The following is a 17530-nucleotide window of genomic DNA, read 5'->3' as shown; positions in this document are numbered from 1 at the left end:
GTTGAAGCTGAAACTCCAATACTTTGGCCACCTGATGCAAAGAGCTGACTCATTTGGAAAGACCCTGATGCTGGGAAAGATTGAGGGCAGGAGGAGAAGGGGACGACAGAGGATGAGATGGTTGGATGGCATTAACGACTCAATGGACATAGGTTTGGGTGGACTCTGGGAGTTAGTTATGGACAGGAAGGCCTGGCGTGCTGAGGTTCATGGGGTTGCAAAGAGTTGGACATGACCGAGTAACTGAATTGATATAGTAGTTTGAACATTCTTCAGCAAATAGTATAGAGATTCCTTAGAAAACTAAAAATAGAGTTACAATATGAATTAGCAGTCCTGGACATATATCCAGAAAATATGAAGACTCTAATTTGAAAAGATATATTCACCCCAGTGTTCATAGCAGCACTCTTCACAACAGCCAAGGCATAGAAGCAACTTGAGTGCCCACCAACAGACGACTGGATTAAAAAGATATGGTATACATGTGTCTCTATGTGTATATAGGTGCTTCCCAGGTGGCACAGTGGTAAAGAATCCACCTGCCAATGCACAGGATGTGCAGGAGACACGGGTTCAATCCCTGGTTTGGGAAGATCCCCTGGAGAAGGAAATGGGAACCAACTTCAGTATTCTTACCTGGAAAATTCCATGGACAGAGGAATCTGGTTTGGGCTTAAGTCCATGAGGTCACAAAGGGTTGGGCACAGATGAATGAATGAGCATTCACAATGAATGAAATATCACTGTTAGTGACAACATGGATGGACCTAGAGATTATCATTATAAGTGATATAAGCCAGATAAAGACAAATATAATATCATATCACTTATATGTAGAATCTTAATAAATAATACAAATCAATTTATTTACAAAACAGAAACAGTTTCACAGACAGAAAACAAATTTATGGTTTCCAAAGGGGAAAGAGAATGCGAGGGGAAATTAAGAGAATGGGAATAACATATACACACTGCTATGTATAAAATAAACAGCAAAGACATACTGTATAGCACAGAGAACTATCAGTGTCTTGTAATAGCATATAATGGAAAAGAATCTGAAGCTCCACACTTGAAATTAACATAATATTGTAAATCCACTATAGTTAATTTTTTAAAAAGTACCTCCTTTCCATAATTTGCAGTCAGAAGCTGGGAAATTCATTAATTGCTTCCTTCTTTTCCTCCTCTTTCTATCATTTCTTAGCCAGAGCAGGGCAGCATTTCCCTAAACTTTGCCTGTGCTCTGGTTTCCTTGGACTATTGAGAAGTAAGCTTAAGGACCTAAAGTGGGAAAAGGAGTAACTATAAATTGACTTCGTACGGCTGATGCTTCATAGCGTACAATTTGGAGAATACTCCAAGATAATACCAGTCTTGTAAGGCTGCCACCTACTGTCATAATCCAATTTAGAAAATGAATGAATATTACCAACTTCTTTCATAACCAGTTGCATTCACTTCTCAGATTTTATAGATCCTGGGAAATACTGAATTAATCATAGTTTACAGAGGAAGCCATAAAAAGACTAGCTTGTTAATTCAGGGAAAAGTGATTGATAAAGAAATGGTGATAACGGTATCAATTTGTGATAGCAAAACGCAACCAGTAAGAATACTTTGGTTTCTGACATGGTGTGCTGTAACATGTTCTATTGGAACTGAGTGTTTGGGCTGAGGGTGGGGGTCTTCTGATTGTTTTCATTGCTAGAAGAACATTTGGGACTTCCCTGGCAGTCCAGTGGTTAAGACTCCCCACCTGCAATGCAGGGGATGTAGGTTGGATCCCTGGTCAGGAAACTAAGATCCCACAAGCCATGCAGTCAAAAAAAAAAAAGAACATTTAACTGTTAACTTTGAGAGAGAAAGCAGTGTACAATGGCTTTGCATTCCTGGAGACTTAATTTATCTTTTACAGTCAAAGAACAAAACAAATGATGATAACATATGTTTTATATGTATATTTTTGGATTTATTCAAATTCCTGGTCTGTGGTCATCCTATTGAATAATTCTATTTTCACAGTCAGCAATCTGATTTATTTGCTCTATAATTCTTTGTTGTAACTATTCTAGAACTATGAGGGACATACCAGATATAAGATGTGAACATTTCCCTAATCAGAGCAGAGAAATGAAAATTTTAATAAGCCTACTTAAAATGCTCTAGGGTCTTTAATAAAAATGCTAACATAACACAAAGTATACTGTTAAACATATTTACATACTAAATATTCCCTGATGTTGTGCAAGTGTTACCAGAAACTGGTTTACATTCCATATTATTAAAATCTCATTTTTCCCACTTCATAAATTATTTCAAAGGCAATTTTCACCAACAAATGACTATAAAGCACTAGTATTTGTTTTGAAATTTATTTCAAAGTTTAACACAGTGGGAAGTTTTTCTTCTGTTAATAATTATATATAGCTGTGCTAGGCAAATGAATTCAAATTTTGTTTCATATTGAATGCATTAATGTCTCCAGTTTTATTGTGATATAATTGACAAATAAAGTTGTATATATTAAAGATACACAACCTGATATTTTGATGTTCATATCCAGCGAAATAACCACTACAGTGAAGCTAATTATCATATCAATTACCTTACATAGTTCCCATTTTCTTTGTGGTAAGAACAGTGAAGATCTAGCCATTTAGAAAATTTCACACAGGCAATAGAAAGTGAAAGTGAAGTCGCTCAGTGGTGTCTGACTCTTTGAGACCCCATGGCCTGTAGCCTACCAGGCTCCTCTGTCCATGGGATTTTCCAGGCAATAGTACTGGAGTGGATTGCCATTTCCTTCTCCAGGGGATCTTCCCAACCCAGGGATTGAACCCAGGTCTCCCGCATTGTAGACAGATGCTTTACCGTTTGAGCCACCACATAGTCAATACCATATTGTTAATTTTAGTCACATTGCTATAAATTAAATTATCTAATTTATAAATTTAATTAATAATAAATAAATTTATGAATTTATATATTTATAAATAAATTAAATTTATAAATTTAATAAGTTATTTAATTAAATCTATAAATTAAATTATAGAACTTCATAACTTGAGCATCTTACATGACTGAAAATTTTTACCCTCTGACCATTACCTCTCCATTTCTCCCTCCCTCCAGCCCGTCATCCACCATTTTATTCTGTTTCTATAAGTTTGACTATGTTTATTTTACATATAAATGAGATCATGCAGTTATGTGTCTTTCTCTGTCTAGTTTATTAAACTTAGTAAAATGTCCTCTAGATTCATTTAGATTTCATTTAGGTTTCTTCTGTATCTTGGTGTTGTGAATAGAGCTACAGTCACCATTGGTCTGCCGATATCTCTTTGAGATACTGATTTCATTTCCTTTAAATATATACCCAGAAGTGGGATTGCTGGATTAGAGGGAAGTTTTTCCTTTAATTTTTTGAGGAGCCCCCATAGTATGTTTTATAATGATTGAACCAAGTTCATTACCACCAACTGTGCAAAAGGGTTCCTTCCCTGTTCTCTACATCCTGACCAACACTTAACCTTTTGTCTTTTCAATAATTGTCATTCTAATAGGTGTGAGGTGATAGCTCATTGTGGTTTTGATTTGCCTTTCCCTGATTTTCCTGGGATTATTTACTTACTTATTGTTACTGAGTTGTTTGAGTTACTCTTATATTTTGGTTCTTAACCTTTTATTTGATAAATGATCTGCTAATATTTTCTCCTGTTCTAGAAGTTACTGTTTTACTCGATTGTTTCCTTGGTTATGCAGAAGCTTTTTAGTTTGGTGCAATTTGACTTGTTTACTTTGTGTGTGTGTTGCCTGTGCTTTGATGTCATGTCCAAAAAATCATTGCCCATTCCAGTTAATGTCAAGAAACTTTTCCCCTGAGTTTTCTTCTAGTAGTAGTATGGTTTCAAGCCTTATGTTTAATTAATTCTTTAATTTATTTTAAATAGATTTTTGCATATGATATGTGTTAAAGGTCTACCTGCATTTTTCTGTATGTGACTATCTAGTTTTCCCAACACAATTTGTTGAAGAGACTATCTTTCCCCAATTTGTGTTCATAGCACCCTTGTTGAAGGTCAGTTGACCATAGATGCATGGATTTATTTCTGGACTTTTTATTATCTATTGGTCCATGTATCTGTCTTTTTGTTAGTACCATATAGCTTTGTAAAGTATTTTGAAATCAGTGAGTGTGATGTCTCCAGCTTTGTTCTTACTCAAGACTGTTTCAGCTCTTTGTCATCTCTTGTGATTCAATATGAATTTTAGGATTGTCTTCTGTTAAGAATTCCACTGGGATTTTAATAGATTGTGTTGAATCTTAGATCACTTCAGGTAGTACAGATATTTAAAAATTAATTCTAAAGTCTTTGAACATGAGATGTCTTTCCACTTATCTGTGTTTTTAATTTTCTTTATTAATGTTGACTAAAGCAAATTAAATCCCACAAAGCCAAATGAATCATGTAGGCTGTTAACCTGATTTAAAATGTGTAGTTTACTGGTTAAAACACTCTTGTTTCAAATAACACATTAAATTAGGTTAACAAATAGGATAATCACCTGGTATTGTATTCTTCATTACTTCTCTAACTGTAGAAATATTTAGGGTCTTACATTTACTAATGACAAATTTGTATTATTGAAAGTTTTCAAAGTTTTGGGACTTCCCTGCTGGTCCACTGGCTAAGATTCTGCACTCAATGCAGGGGGCCCAGGTTCGATCCCTAGGAACTAGGAACTAGATCCAAAATTAAAAAAAAAAGTTTTCAAGGTTTCAAATTTCAAAGAGCAGAGAGTACTGTTCCAGACAGCAACTTCTTGGAAGCCTGGTCATAAAAGGACAGTAGTTAGAAAGGTAACTCTGTTGACTCTCCTGTGATCTCTCATGACTATAGGCACTCAAACCTTTTGATTCTTGGAACCATGCTATGAATACATTGATCTTTTTTCAGAACCTCTTCAACCAGACAGATTGACAATTAGATCAAATTTAAAATCGACTTAGTTCACTTAGTATAGCCATACATGGTCTTCCATGAGTCTTCTTGTCTTTAGGTGTCAGTTGAGAGTAGCACCTTATGGACTAAAAGCAATAGAATAATGGAAAAACTTCCAGAAATTTGCATTTATTCCAGAAACCAACATATCCAGAACCTTTTAGCCCTACCAAAGCCCCGCCATTAGTAACAATCCTAGTTCCCTGTGCTATGCCTATTGTCCCCTGAAGCACAAGAAAGTCAAGATAGAACTCAGTAGTGTTGTCTTAGGATGAAGCACAATGACAGCAGATAGAAAGCTGTAGGTCATTATGCTGTGTGCTGTGTGGCGATGTAGTTAGGAAGGATATAGGCTCTGAAGAAGCATGCCAGAAGCCTAGTAAGAAATAGAGGATCCTTAAGCAAGAGAAAGGTAGTCATCCCAAACTTGTCACAAGTTTCAGTATCTTAGAGGCAAGATGAGTGTCTGGTTTTAAAACATACTGAAAAGTATTTGACACTCTTCCCACCAAGAGGTGAAGTCTCATTTCCCACCTCACCCCCTTTTGAATGTGGACTAGCCTTAGTTAATAGTGTCTAATAAAGAGAATCCAGCTATAGTGATGGTGTATAACTTCTGAGGCTAATTTAGAAAAGACAATATGGCTTCTGGCTGGCTCTGTTAGGACACTTGCCTGTGGAACAAAGCTGATACGGTGCATGGAAGCCCGATCCACATAGAGAGGCCTGGTGTAGGTATTTCTGTTGATAGTTCCTGCTGAGGTCCCAACCAACATCATCCACCAGACATGTGAGCAAGAAAGGCTCTGAGGTGGTTCCAGCTCCAGCCATTGTTGGAGTGCAATATCATGAGAGACTCCAAGTGAAATCCAACAAGCTGAGCTCAGTCCACCCCTAACACTGTAAATATACAAAAACTAAAAATTGTTCTCATTTTATGCTACTCAATACAGATCAGATTATTAATCAGTAAGATTATATATATATATTTTTTCTTGTTTAGATTCTTTTCTATTACAGGGTATTACAAGATACTAAGTATAGTTCCCTGTGCTATGCAGTAGGTCTTTGTTGGCTATCTACTCCATATATAGTAGTGTGTATATTTCAGTCCCAAACTCCTAATTTATCCCTCCCCTCACTGCCTTTCTCCTTTGGTAATTATAAGTTTGTTTTCAATGTGAATCTATTTCTATTTTGTAAATAAATTCATTTATGTCTTTTTTTAGATTCCACATATAAGTGATATCATATATTTCTCTTTGTTTGACTTCACTTAGTATAATCTCTAGGTCTATCCATGTTGCTGCAAATGGAATTATTTCATTCTTCTTTGTGGCTCAGTAATATCCCATTGGGTATATATACCACATTTTGTTTATCTGTTCATCTGTTGATGGAATCTTAGGTTGCTTCCACATCTTGGTTTTTGTAAATAGTGCTTCTGCGAACATTGGGGTACATGTATCTTTTCAAATTAGTTTTCTCCAGAGATATGTCCATGAGTGGGATTGCAGGATGATGCGGTAGCTCTATTTTTAGTTTTTTAATGAACATCCATACTGTTCTCCATAGTGGCTGTGCCAGTTTACATCCCCACAGTGTAGAAGGGTTCCCTTTACTTGTGCCCTCTCCAGCATTCATTTGTAGGCTTTTTGACGTTGGCCATTCTGATCTGTGCGAGGATACCTCATTGTAGTTTTGATTTGTATTTCTCTAATAATTAGTGATGGTGGACATCTTTTCATGTGCCTGTTAGCCATTTGTATGTCTTTTTTGAAGAAATGTCTACTTAGACCTGCTAGTTTTTTGATTGCATTGTTCTTTGTTTTGTGTTTTTAATATTGAGCTATATGAACTCGTTGCATATTTTGGAGATTAATCCCTTGTTGGCTGCATCATTTGCAAATATTTTCTCCCACTTTGTGGGTTGTCTTCTTTTGTTTATGGTTTCCTTTGCTGTGCAAAAGCTTTTAAGTTTAATTAGGTACCATTTGTTTATTTTTTTTGAGTTCTGTTACTCAAGAAGACAGATTCAAAAAAAACATTGCTGCAACTTAAGTCAAAGAGCGTTTACCTATGCTTTCCTCTAAGAGTTTTATAGTATCCAGTCTCACATTTAGGTCTTTAATACATCTTGAGTTTATTTTGTATATGGTGTTAGAGTGTTCTAACTTCATTCTTTTATATGTACCTGTCCAATTTTCCCAGCACAACTTGTGGAAGAGACTATCTTTTCTCCATTGTATATTTTTGCCTCCTTTGCAGTAGTTTTAATTGACCATAAGTCAGTTCAGTTCAGTCGCTCAGTCATGTATGACTCTTTGTGACCCCATGGACTACAGCATGCCAGGCTTCCCTGTTCATTACCAACTCCCGGAGCTTACCCAAACTCGTGTCCATCGAGTCAGTGACACCATCCAACTATTTCATCCTTTGTCATCCCCTTCTCCTCCCGTCTTCAGTCTTTCCAAGCATCAGGATATTTTCCAATGAGTCAGTTCTTCGCATCAGATGGCCAAAGTATTGGAGTTTCAGCTTCAGCACCAGTCCTTCCAATGAATATTCAGGACTGATTTCCTTTAGGATTGACTAGTTTGATCTCCTTGCAGTCCAAGAGACTCTCAAGAGTCTTCTCCAACACCACAGTTCAAAAGCATCAATTCTTCAGCACTCAGCTTTCTTTATGGTCCAACTTTCACATGCATACATGACTACTGGAAAAACCATAGCTTTGACTACACAGACTTCTGTTAGCAGAGTAATGTCTATGCTTTTTAATATGCCATCTAGGTTGGTCATAGCTTTTCTTCCAAGGAGCAAGTGTGTTTTAATTTCATGGCTGCAGTCACCATCTGCAGTGATTTTGGAGCCCAAGAAAATAAATTCTGTCACTGTTTCCATTGTTTCCCCATCTATTTCCCATGAAGTGATGGTACCAGATGCCATGATCTTAGTTTTCTGAATGTTGAATTTTAAGCCAACTTTTTCACTCTCCTCTTTCACTTTCATTTAGAGGCTCTTGACTATAAATGCCTGCATTTATTTCTGGGCTTTCTATACTGTTTCATTGATCTGTACATCTATTTTTATACCACTACCATTCTAAACATTTTTCTGACTGTTTATGTAGGAAATTTACAACTTTCCTGCAGATAACCTGAAATACAGAGTTTGCTTAAGAGTATGTGAGAAAATATTTGAATTGCAACAGGAAGATTTTAGGTACTTCTGCTAATTTTTAACATTTTATTTTTTCTCTTCCATGTTTTTCCCCATAGGAAAAGTCAGGGAGAAAGGCTTTCCATGGTGGAAAGTATGATGTTGTTGCCATATCTTGAACAATAGAAGTTATTTCAAACCTAGAAAAATGTCTGAAACTTGAATGGTGGGATAGAGTTGGGGAGGTTCATGCAAAAAAAATGATAAAGGATGTCCTAAGCTAAGGCTCCTCTATCATTTTGCTCATATTAAAGATAAGATGTAAGTAGCCAGGTTTTTGTGATGAAATCCCCTGCATTATTGCTATTGGATATGCTTTTGAAGTAGATGAAATTCATGAGGTGAATTATCACTGCAAATCCAATTCTACACCCTTTTCTCTGTCTCAATTCTACACAGAATCCAGCCTACTAAAAACTTTGGCTTGCCAGAAATAAAATATTAAAAAGAAGGAAACTATGTTGCTTAAGTGAACTATATAATAATTACTAACAGCTCTGCCACAAATATGACAATTAGAACACTGCATTTTGAGTAATCACATCCGTTTCAAGAGGAAACATGAGCAAGGCTCTTCATTGATGAGCCAAACCCATTTCCTGAGGGGCATATCTACTGACTAATTTTAGGATTTCAAAATAAAACCAAGTTGACGTCTTTTTATTTTGCGCAAGTGGAAAGTGAACAGAGGAGGTAAATAGGAATAAATGGAAGTTACTGAAAGATCGGTGGCTGTGGTGGGGCCCATTCTGTGCTGGGCATTTGATATTTCCAAGAGATCCATCATGTTGCAGTGGCGTCTCACGTCTGCTCGCTTCCTCACACCTCTGTGTTCATGTGAGGTGATGCCACAGTCTGGCAAGACCACATCTCTCCTCCACTTGCCGCTGTTCTTTCTGGATCTTCAGAAATACGTCCCTGTTGCTGCTGTGATCTCAAGATGAGTCGGAAATGTTGATTTTTCAGTGTGTGTTCTTCCAAACTGGCCATTTCTTTGGCAGTCTAATTCAGTGAAGGCAGTAAGAACGAGTCGTGTTACCAAACAGAGAGAAATAAAACCACAGCTAGCTCGCCATGAGACGCCTGCTGCCAACATAATGCCTGCTGCTGCTGCTGCTGCTGCTGCTGCTGCTGCTAAGACAGCACGGCACTGTTTATGGGGTCGCACAGAGTCAGACACGACTGAAGCAACTTAGCAGCAGCAGCAGGCGTTATGTTGGCAGCAGGCGTCTCATAGCGAGCTTTCCTGTACAGTCTGGCCGACTGTTCCCTCAATTGCCTAAGGTGAGAAACTCGTCACCAGATATCACTGCTCGTAGGATGAGAGGACTTCCTGACCCGGGGCTCCTCAGAGATGGGTCTCGGCATGGCCCTAGAAGGCTTCTTCCCTGGACTTCACCTTGCTCAGAGCGGGACTTGGTGACACGTCCACCTTTATCCTCCCCGAGGAAATAGCGTCCTTCTCCCACCTCGCCTGAGACTCTGGAAACACAGGTGCGTGGGGTGTTGATCGGTTTCCATCGGCCACACACTCAGGCAGCGTGTTAGCATGTAGACAGTTAGGCTGCCGTTCTGAAAACACATCAGTAATAGAACATCTCGGCCCTGACTGAGGAGCTGAGCTTGATAAGAGCAGCGGAAAGTGAAGGAAAATCTGGGAGTGGGCAGGACAAAGAGAAGGGCCATCCCGTCTCACTAGGGCGACAGGCCCACTCATGTAACTGCTACTTTCTATTTCCGTAATGTCACCACCCTCACTGTGGCATATCTTCCTCTACAGCTTGAGCTCCTGTTCAAAATGTGTGATTCTTATGGTCTTCTCAAGCAAGAGAACGTGTTTGTCATTTAGTTGGGCTCACATGACTCATAAGATGTTTGATGGAGGGAAAAAAATACCATGATTTTACCACTTTCACTTCACTCTGTGCAGCTGTCTCACCACATTTCATTCATTTGATTAAAGTAAATATTTGGGCAAAGACAGTCGCATGTGCCTCTCTCAAAATAATAGCGTGTTGTTGTTGTTGTTACAAAATAATTGCCCGTGAAAGTCTCTGCCACAGAGTTGTGGATTTGGGGGCTGAGAAGAAGACAGGGGTTTCCATGGAAGTAGAGCCCACAGGCCAGTTCAAACTGTCTCCACTTATCTGCCGAGCTTCTGGACTCCAAACTGGGCCTACAGTTTGGTTTATGCCCCAGGGCCCATAATGAGAAGGCCGGCTTAGAACTTGTTTTTGATTCATTTACACTCAATGGAAAGAGCCCAAGCAGCCTATGTTATCTGACATTTATTATGCCCTCTCTGGCCTCCCCACCCTTCAGCCCTTCCATCAAGGGGCAAGACAGCTGCACCCCAGCTGCCCCGTACCTCCCACTCACAGTGGGTGCAAGTCACTTAGGCACAGCCCAAACTACCCAGGCCATCTGAACTCTCGAAACCATAACAGCCTTCACTTACTCGACTCTCTCTCCTGTAGCCCCACATTTTTACTCATTGCTATTTATTTGTCTCTACTTTTTTTTCCATTTTAAACTGTTTTCAGTTCCAGGCTTTGAACTTTTAGAAACACATCCATATACATTGACCCCTCTAATCATCACATTGTACTCCTTAAGCTGAAGTTTTATAAAGGCTGACAATAACTCGAGATTCTCTAGTGCCAGAAATACCATGAGATGAAAAAAAAAAAAAACCCAGCTTGAAATTGGACAAAACCAAATTTAGATGTATTAACCACTTTGTCCATATAAAAACAAAAATAGCAAGAAGAACCTGTTAAGCACTATTTATGGGCTAAGAACCATGCCAGGTAGAGTGGTGGATCCATCAGTTTTGTGGCATGAAGCGAATGCCACACTCAGAAAGGGGTGATTGAGGTTGAGTGAAAGGCAGAGTTAAGGGAAACTGATCGGGTTTTCTGAAGGATCCCATTGCTAGCACTGTGGATCAGAAATAGCAGCTAGGTGTGAAGGGACATGGGAAGTCAGCCACTGGAACCCCAAGAGAACTGATAGGTGCAAGTAAGAGTCATCCAGTAGAAACTCAAGTCCTTGGGAAAAGAAAGCAGCCAGTACAAGATTCTGGCCCAAGAGACAGGAGGGTGAAAGGATGTATATCCTGGTCTCCTGTTGCTGTCTTCCTTTTCCTAAACCCAACCAGAAGGAGAGCTCAAAGGGACCCAGCTGATAATAATATGTTGACTTGAGGTTAGCCTTCCAGAGCACAGACATGATAGTATGGACAATAAGTGGTGTTCTAAAGGAACTTGCCATCTCCATACCTATTGGAAAGTTTAATGCTGATGACAGGGGAGATGAGAGATTCTTTGGGCAATGAGTTAGAAAGCTCAGTGACCTTTCTTTTGAGGTTTATTTGGATACGGCTAATCATGAAAGAGTGAAAAGCCACTTTTGATTTCCACTGCAGTAACTGGAGATCCGTATTACTCCAAGGTAGACCATCATGTCGCAGATGCTGCAGCAGTTTTTGAAAACAACTTGGAAACCTTAGTGAATATGTCTGCAAACCATAAAGCTCCAGACCAAGCCCAGAGAACAAGAAAGAAGATAATAGATGTTGCTTTAAAATAATTTTCCTTTTTCTTTGATATGAAACTAAGGTAATAATGAAAGATTAGATTGACTAGAACTGTGTGAAAGGGTACCTCTCATGGCAAGGGAGGCTTGAAAGAAAGTACTTTAGCTGAAGTACTAGAGAAGCAAGTACTTTAGCTGAGCATGTTGCCTGGACAACATCATGGTTATGTTAATAAAGAAGAGAGGAAAATAGACCCTAGGTGGGCATCTACCAGATAATGCCCGTCTTTCCATTGTGCATACCAAGAATAAGCCTCTGCCATTTTAAGCTCCTTTCCAAAGTCAGATAATAAGTGGAAGAGATGAGACTTTAACACAGGGCTGATGGGTTGAAAACACTTGTTTTTTTTTCTTCAAATCAGACCAAAAGAGCAAAAATACACCCCTTTGTTCACCTAATGAATCACTTCTTGAAAGCTGAAGATTTGGTTCCTTATTAAAATCACGTAATTAGTGGAAAAGCCATACCAATACATGATTTTCCAGATTTCTCCCTATGATTTCTTTTTTTACTTAAAAATTACTGCTTAAAATGTATATATGTCAGGAATGACATTGGTGAATGCCTGCAATTGATTCCTTTAATATATTAGTTACTTGCAGATGTTATTCTGTAGAATCCAATGATTCTCTTAAGGTTATGGATACCTCATTTGATTTTTAAGCCTAACATCATATGTGGTTTATAGTTCATATGCATGAGGTCATCTGTAAGCTTATTCTACTTCCTGTCTTTCTCCTCCTTTCTATCTCATTTTTTTTGTTATTTGTATTATATATAATTTAAGAACATAGAGTATTTAAATCTTAACTCTGGCATGCTGTTTCAAGCCATTATTCTATCTTAAATGTACAGTTACATATGTTCATCAGCAGTCTTTTTGCCAAAAGTTTTCCTGATCATTACTAGTTGACTAAAGCTACATTTAGGTTTTTCCCTAGGTTATTCCTCAGGAAAGGCACATGAAATGATAGCAGCCTGCTTACTGAATGTTTTAAACTCTTGGAGGACAGCTTGCTTGGATACAAGATCATTGGCTCTAACTGTTTTTTTTCCTCTTAAGAAATTTCTTGCAGTCCTACTTCAGTGTCTTCTGTCATTTAATGGTGCTATTGAAAAAGATCTAATACCAACTCAGTTTCTTGTACCTTTTTCACTTTTACCTGGATGGCCATAGAATTCTTTCTTCCTCTTAAAAATCCAATGATTTTACCAGAATATGTCTTGAGATTTACTATCCTGGATCATTTTCATCAGGTACACAGTGTTGGCATTCAAATGTAGACTCAAATCTTCCTTTATTTCAGGAGAATTTTCTGAAATAATAGATTTGAATATTTGTTTTGTTGGCTTCCTTTGAGCTTTTTCGAGGAGTCAAATTATGTGCATTTTTTTCAAACTTTTGTCTGAATGATTTTTTATAATTTTGTTCGAGGTTTTTTTTTTTGCATTGGATTCAAATAGAGTTTCAGGAATCTCTACTTTGGAAAATACATAAAAGACATCTACAAAAATCACATCAGTGGCTTAAAAGAGGAAAACAATAACATCTCTACAGAAGCAGAAGATTTTTTTACAAAGCTCAGCACAATTTTTTGATAAAAACATAGACGGTAAGGGAATTTCCTTAATCTTAAGAAAATTTCTCAAAAATGTCATTCAGGAGCATTCCTTTTATTGGCAAATCTAGAAATATCTTAATGTTTTATTATTAGAAATCATAAAAATAAGATAGAGAAAAAAATAATAGACGTCAATATTGTTTCATTGATAAACCTACCCACTTTCTTAACAAACATCCAAACCATTCTCCACCATACCCTTTTGATTATTTTGAAGTAGTTCCCAGTCATCATATTACTCCATTTGTAGATATTTCTGAATGTATCTCTAAATGGAAAAGAAACTTTAAAAAATAGAAATATCAGTATCACCGCTATGTAGTAAATACAGCTTAATATCATCTAATAGCTGGTTAGTGTTTACATTTCCACAGTTTGTACATATTTTGTTACCATTTGTTTGAATTATCTTCCAAATAAAGCCTGTATGTTGCAATAGATTATGTCCCTTGATTCTTTTTATTGGTAAAATGCTTCTCTTTTCTTTATTTTTTGGAAAAACCAAAAAAAAAAAAAAAAACCACAAATGGAATGGTTCTTCTATACTGTTTCACACAATCTGGATTTTGCTAATTGAATCCCTGTAGTTTAGTTTAACATGCTTCCCTGTTTCTTGTATTTTATGTAGATTGTTGATTCAGTTCAGTCGCTCAGTTGTGTCTGACTCTTTGCGACCCCATGGACTGCAGCACACCAGACTTTCCTGTCCATCGCCAACTCCCGGAGCTTACTCAAACTCATGTCCATCACGTCAGTGAAGCCATCCAACCATCTCATCCTCTGTCATCCCCTTCTCCTCCCGCCTTCAATCTTTCCCAGCATCAGTGTCTTTTCCAATGAGTCATTTTTTCGCATCAGGTTGCCAGAGTATCAGAGTTTCAGCTTCAGCAGTGGTCCTTCCAATGAATATTCAGGACTGATTTCCTTTAGGTTTGACTTGTTGGATCTCCTTGCAGCCCAAGGGATTCTCAAGAGTCTTCTCCAACACCACATTTCAAAACTCTTTGGCATCAACTCTTCGGCACTTAACTTTCTTTATAGTCCAATTCTCACATCCATACATGACTACTGGAAAAACCATAGCTTTGACTAGATGGACCTTTGTTGGCAAAGTAACGTCTCTGCTTTTTTAATATGCTGTCTAGATTGGTCATAGCTTTTCTTCCAAGGAGCAAGCGTGTTTTAATTTCATGGCTGCAGTCACCATCTGCAGTGATTTTGGAGCCCAAAAGAATAAAATCTGTCACTGTTTTCATTGTTTCCTCATCTATTTATTTCCCATGAAGTGATGGGACCAGATGCCATGATCTTAGTTTTCTGAATGTTAAGTTTTAAGCCAACTTTTTCACTCTCCTCTTTCACTTTCATCAAGAGGCTCTTTAGTTCTTCACTTTCTACCATAAGGGTGGTGTCATCTGCATGAAAAGTGAAAATGAAAGTTGCTCAGTCCTGTCAGACTCTTTGCGACCCCAGGGACTATACAGTCCATGGAATTCTGCAGGCCAGAATCCTGGAGTGGGTAGCCTTTCCCTCCTCCAGGGGATTTGCCCAACCCAGGGATCAAACCCAGGTCTCCTGCATTGCGGGCAGATTCTTTACCAACTCTTTATCAGGGAGGCATATCAGTCATCTGCATATCTGAGGTTATTGATATTTCTTCTGGCAATCTTGATTCCAGCTTGTGCTTCATCCAGCCCGGCATTTTGCATGATATACTCTGCATAAACATTAAATAAGCAGGGTGACAATATACAGCCTTGACGTACTCCTTTCCCAATTTGGAACCTGTCTGTTGTTTCATATCCAGTTCTAACTGTTGCTTCTTGACCTCCATACAGATTTCTCAGGAGGCAGGTCAAGGGGTCTGGTATTCCCATCTCTTTCAGAATTTTCCAGTTTGTTGTGATCCACACAGTCAAAAGCTTTGGTGTAGTTAGTAAAGCAGAAGTAGAGATTTTTCTGGAACTCTCTTGCTTTTTTAATGATCCAGAGGATGTTGGCAATTAGATCTTTGGTTCCTCTGCCTTTCCTAAATCCAGCTTGAGCATCTGAAAGTTCATGGTTCATGTACTGTTGAAGCCTGGCTTGGAGAATTTTGAGGATTAATGCATCAGTGAGGATACATAAATACATCATTTCTTGAGATTTCAGAAATAATAGCTTTATTTCACTATAAACATAAAAGTAGTGAAGTCAACTTTTGTTTTGAATTGCTAAATTATTTCATGTCTACATATTTTACAAAGTAAATACAAAGTAATTTACAAAGTAATATTTACAAATAGATACTTGGGAACTACTTAAATGTGTTAGGTTAATTCTCTGTAGGTCCTAACTAAGTTCATGTGACCAAATGCATTTTTTTAATCAATCATCATTCAAAAGTGTTCCTTTTGATAGGATATTTAAATGAGAACCACTTTGTAAGCTGAGCCTTCCCTTGTGGCTCAAATGGTAAAGGATCTGCCTTCAATGTAGGAGACCCAGGTCCAATCCCTGAGTCAGAAAGATCCCCTGGAAAAGAGAATGGCAATCCACTCCAGTTCTCTTGCCGAGAGAATTCCATGGACAGTTGCAAAGAGTCAGACTCCACTGAGTGACTACACTTTCACTTTATTTTGTAAGCTGACATTAAACTAATTTTTAACATTCTGGGAATAAAAACAGAGATTGATTAGATATTTCTTGCTATACCCAGAAAGTAAATGATTTCTATATTTAGTGTATTAACTTGGAAAGATTTTTTTTTTTTATCTGACACAGATTAAAGAGACACTCACATATTGAGCCCAAGAAGATTTTTTAAAAAAGAAAAAGCACATTGTCAGTTGTTGCCGCCATCTAGTGCTGAATGCCTGTCAGAGCATGGGTGAAATGCTGTTGGAAATACAGAGGAAACAGAATGCAGAGCCACCTAGTGATTATTGTACACTTCAAAGCAGACATATCCAGTAGGAAGGGTCAGTTTTTCTTAGATGTTCCATAAATCTAAAATAGTTCCAGTTTTCAAATAACATCAAATTTTATTTCATCCTATGGCTCTTGATCCTCTAAAACAAAGGTCAGTAAACCATGGCCTATGGGCCAAATTCTGCTTGCCATCAATTTTTGTACAGCATATGAGTTAACAGTGGTTTTTACATGTTTGCTTAGTTGGAAAAAAAAATATTTTGTGACATGAAAATTTTGATGTCCACAGATAAAGTTTCATGGAAACACGACCATGCCTGTTTGTTTATATGTTGTGTGTGATTGCTTTAGAGCTGTGACAAAAGAGCTGAGTAGTCAAAGCTATATGTAGTACACAAAGCCTAAAATATTTATTATTTGGCTCTTTACAGAAAAAAAAAAATTTGTTGACCCCTTGCTCTAAAATAATGGGCTTCTCTGGTGGCTTAGTAGTAAAGAATCCACCTACCAATGTGGGAGATGCCAGACACACTGGTTAGATCCCTAGGTCAGGAATATCCCTTGGAGGAGAAAATGGAAACCCACTCCAGTATTCTTACCTGGAGAATCCCATGAACAGAGGGGCCTGGTGCGCTACAGTCTGTAGGGTCCCAAACAGTCTGACACATGACTTAATGACTAGACATTTTTTGGTATGCATATGTTCTAAAATATTTTGGATTTTTGAAAACAACCTAAGATAAAACAACACAAGATAAAACAACACATTCATGTATTCTATTTAATATGTGCAATATATGTATTTATTTGTCTGTGTATATCTATAGGCCTATTTCTAGTTTCTGTCATACATCTACATGTTGTGGTATTTATTCAGTTCCAATAAAACATGACTTGCCATAAACACAAGATACCATTCTTTTGCATAGTTTCACCCTCAGTGAGTCTAGGATACAGGCTTCCTGTTAAAGCTCCACTATTTTTCCCTTTATCCCTTTCTTCATGGATGGTCCACATCTTCACCTAAGGGCCCAGAGCCTGCAAAACATTCCTACTGCCCAGAGCCTTGTATCCTGCATGGTTCCAGGTGTTTCACACCATCTGGGTGATTTCTTTACAAAGGCCCTGCAGGGGTGAGGAATTGTAAATCACTGCTTGGCATTTCCAAA

General features: G+C 37.9%; 1 pseudogene; it reads right to left on the bottom strand.

Annotated features, from left to right (window-relative positions):
• Positions 1 to 9599, bottom strand: part of LOC120881673 — a 38711-nt pseudogene extending 29112 nt beyond the window's left edge.
• Between the last annotated feature and the right edge of the window lie 7931 nt (positions 9600 to 17530).

The sequence above is a fragment of the Oryx dammah genome, unplaced genomic scaffold (assembly GCF_014754425.2).
Source record: "Oryx dammah isolate SB20612 unplaced genomic scaffold, SCBI_Odam_1.1 HiC_scaffold_23, whole genome shotgun sequence".
NCBI classification, from domain to species: domain Eukaryota; kingdom Metazoa; phylum Chordata; class Mammalia; order Artiodactyla; family Bovidae; genus Oryx; species Oryx dammah.
Note: the sequence above shows the minus strand (reverse complement) of the source record. Positions and strands in the feature narration are given on the sequence as shown.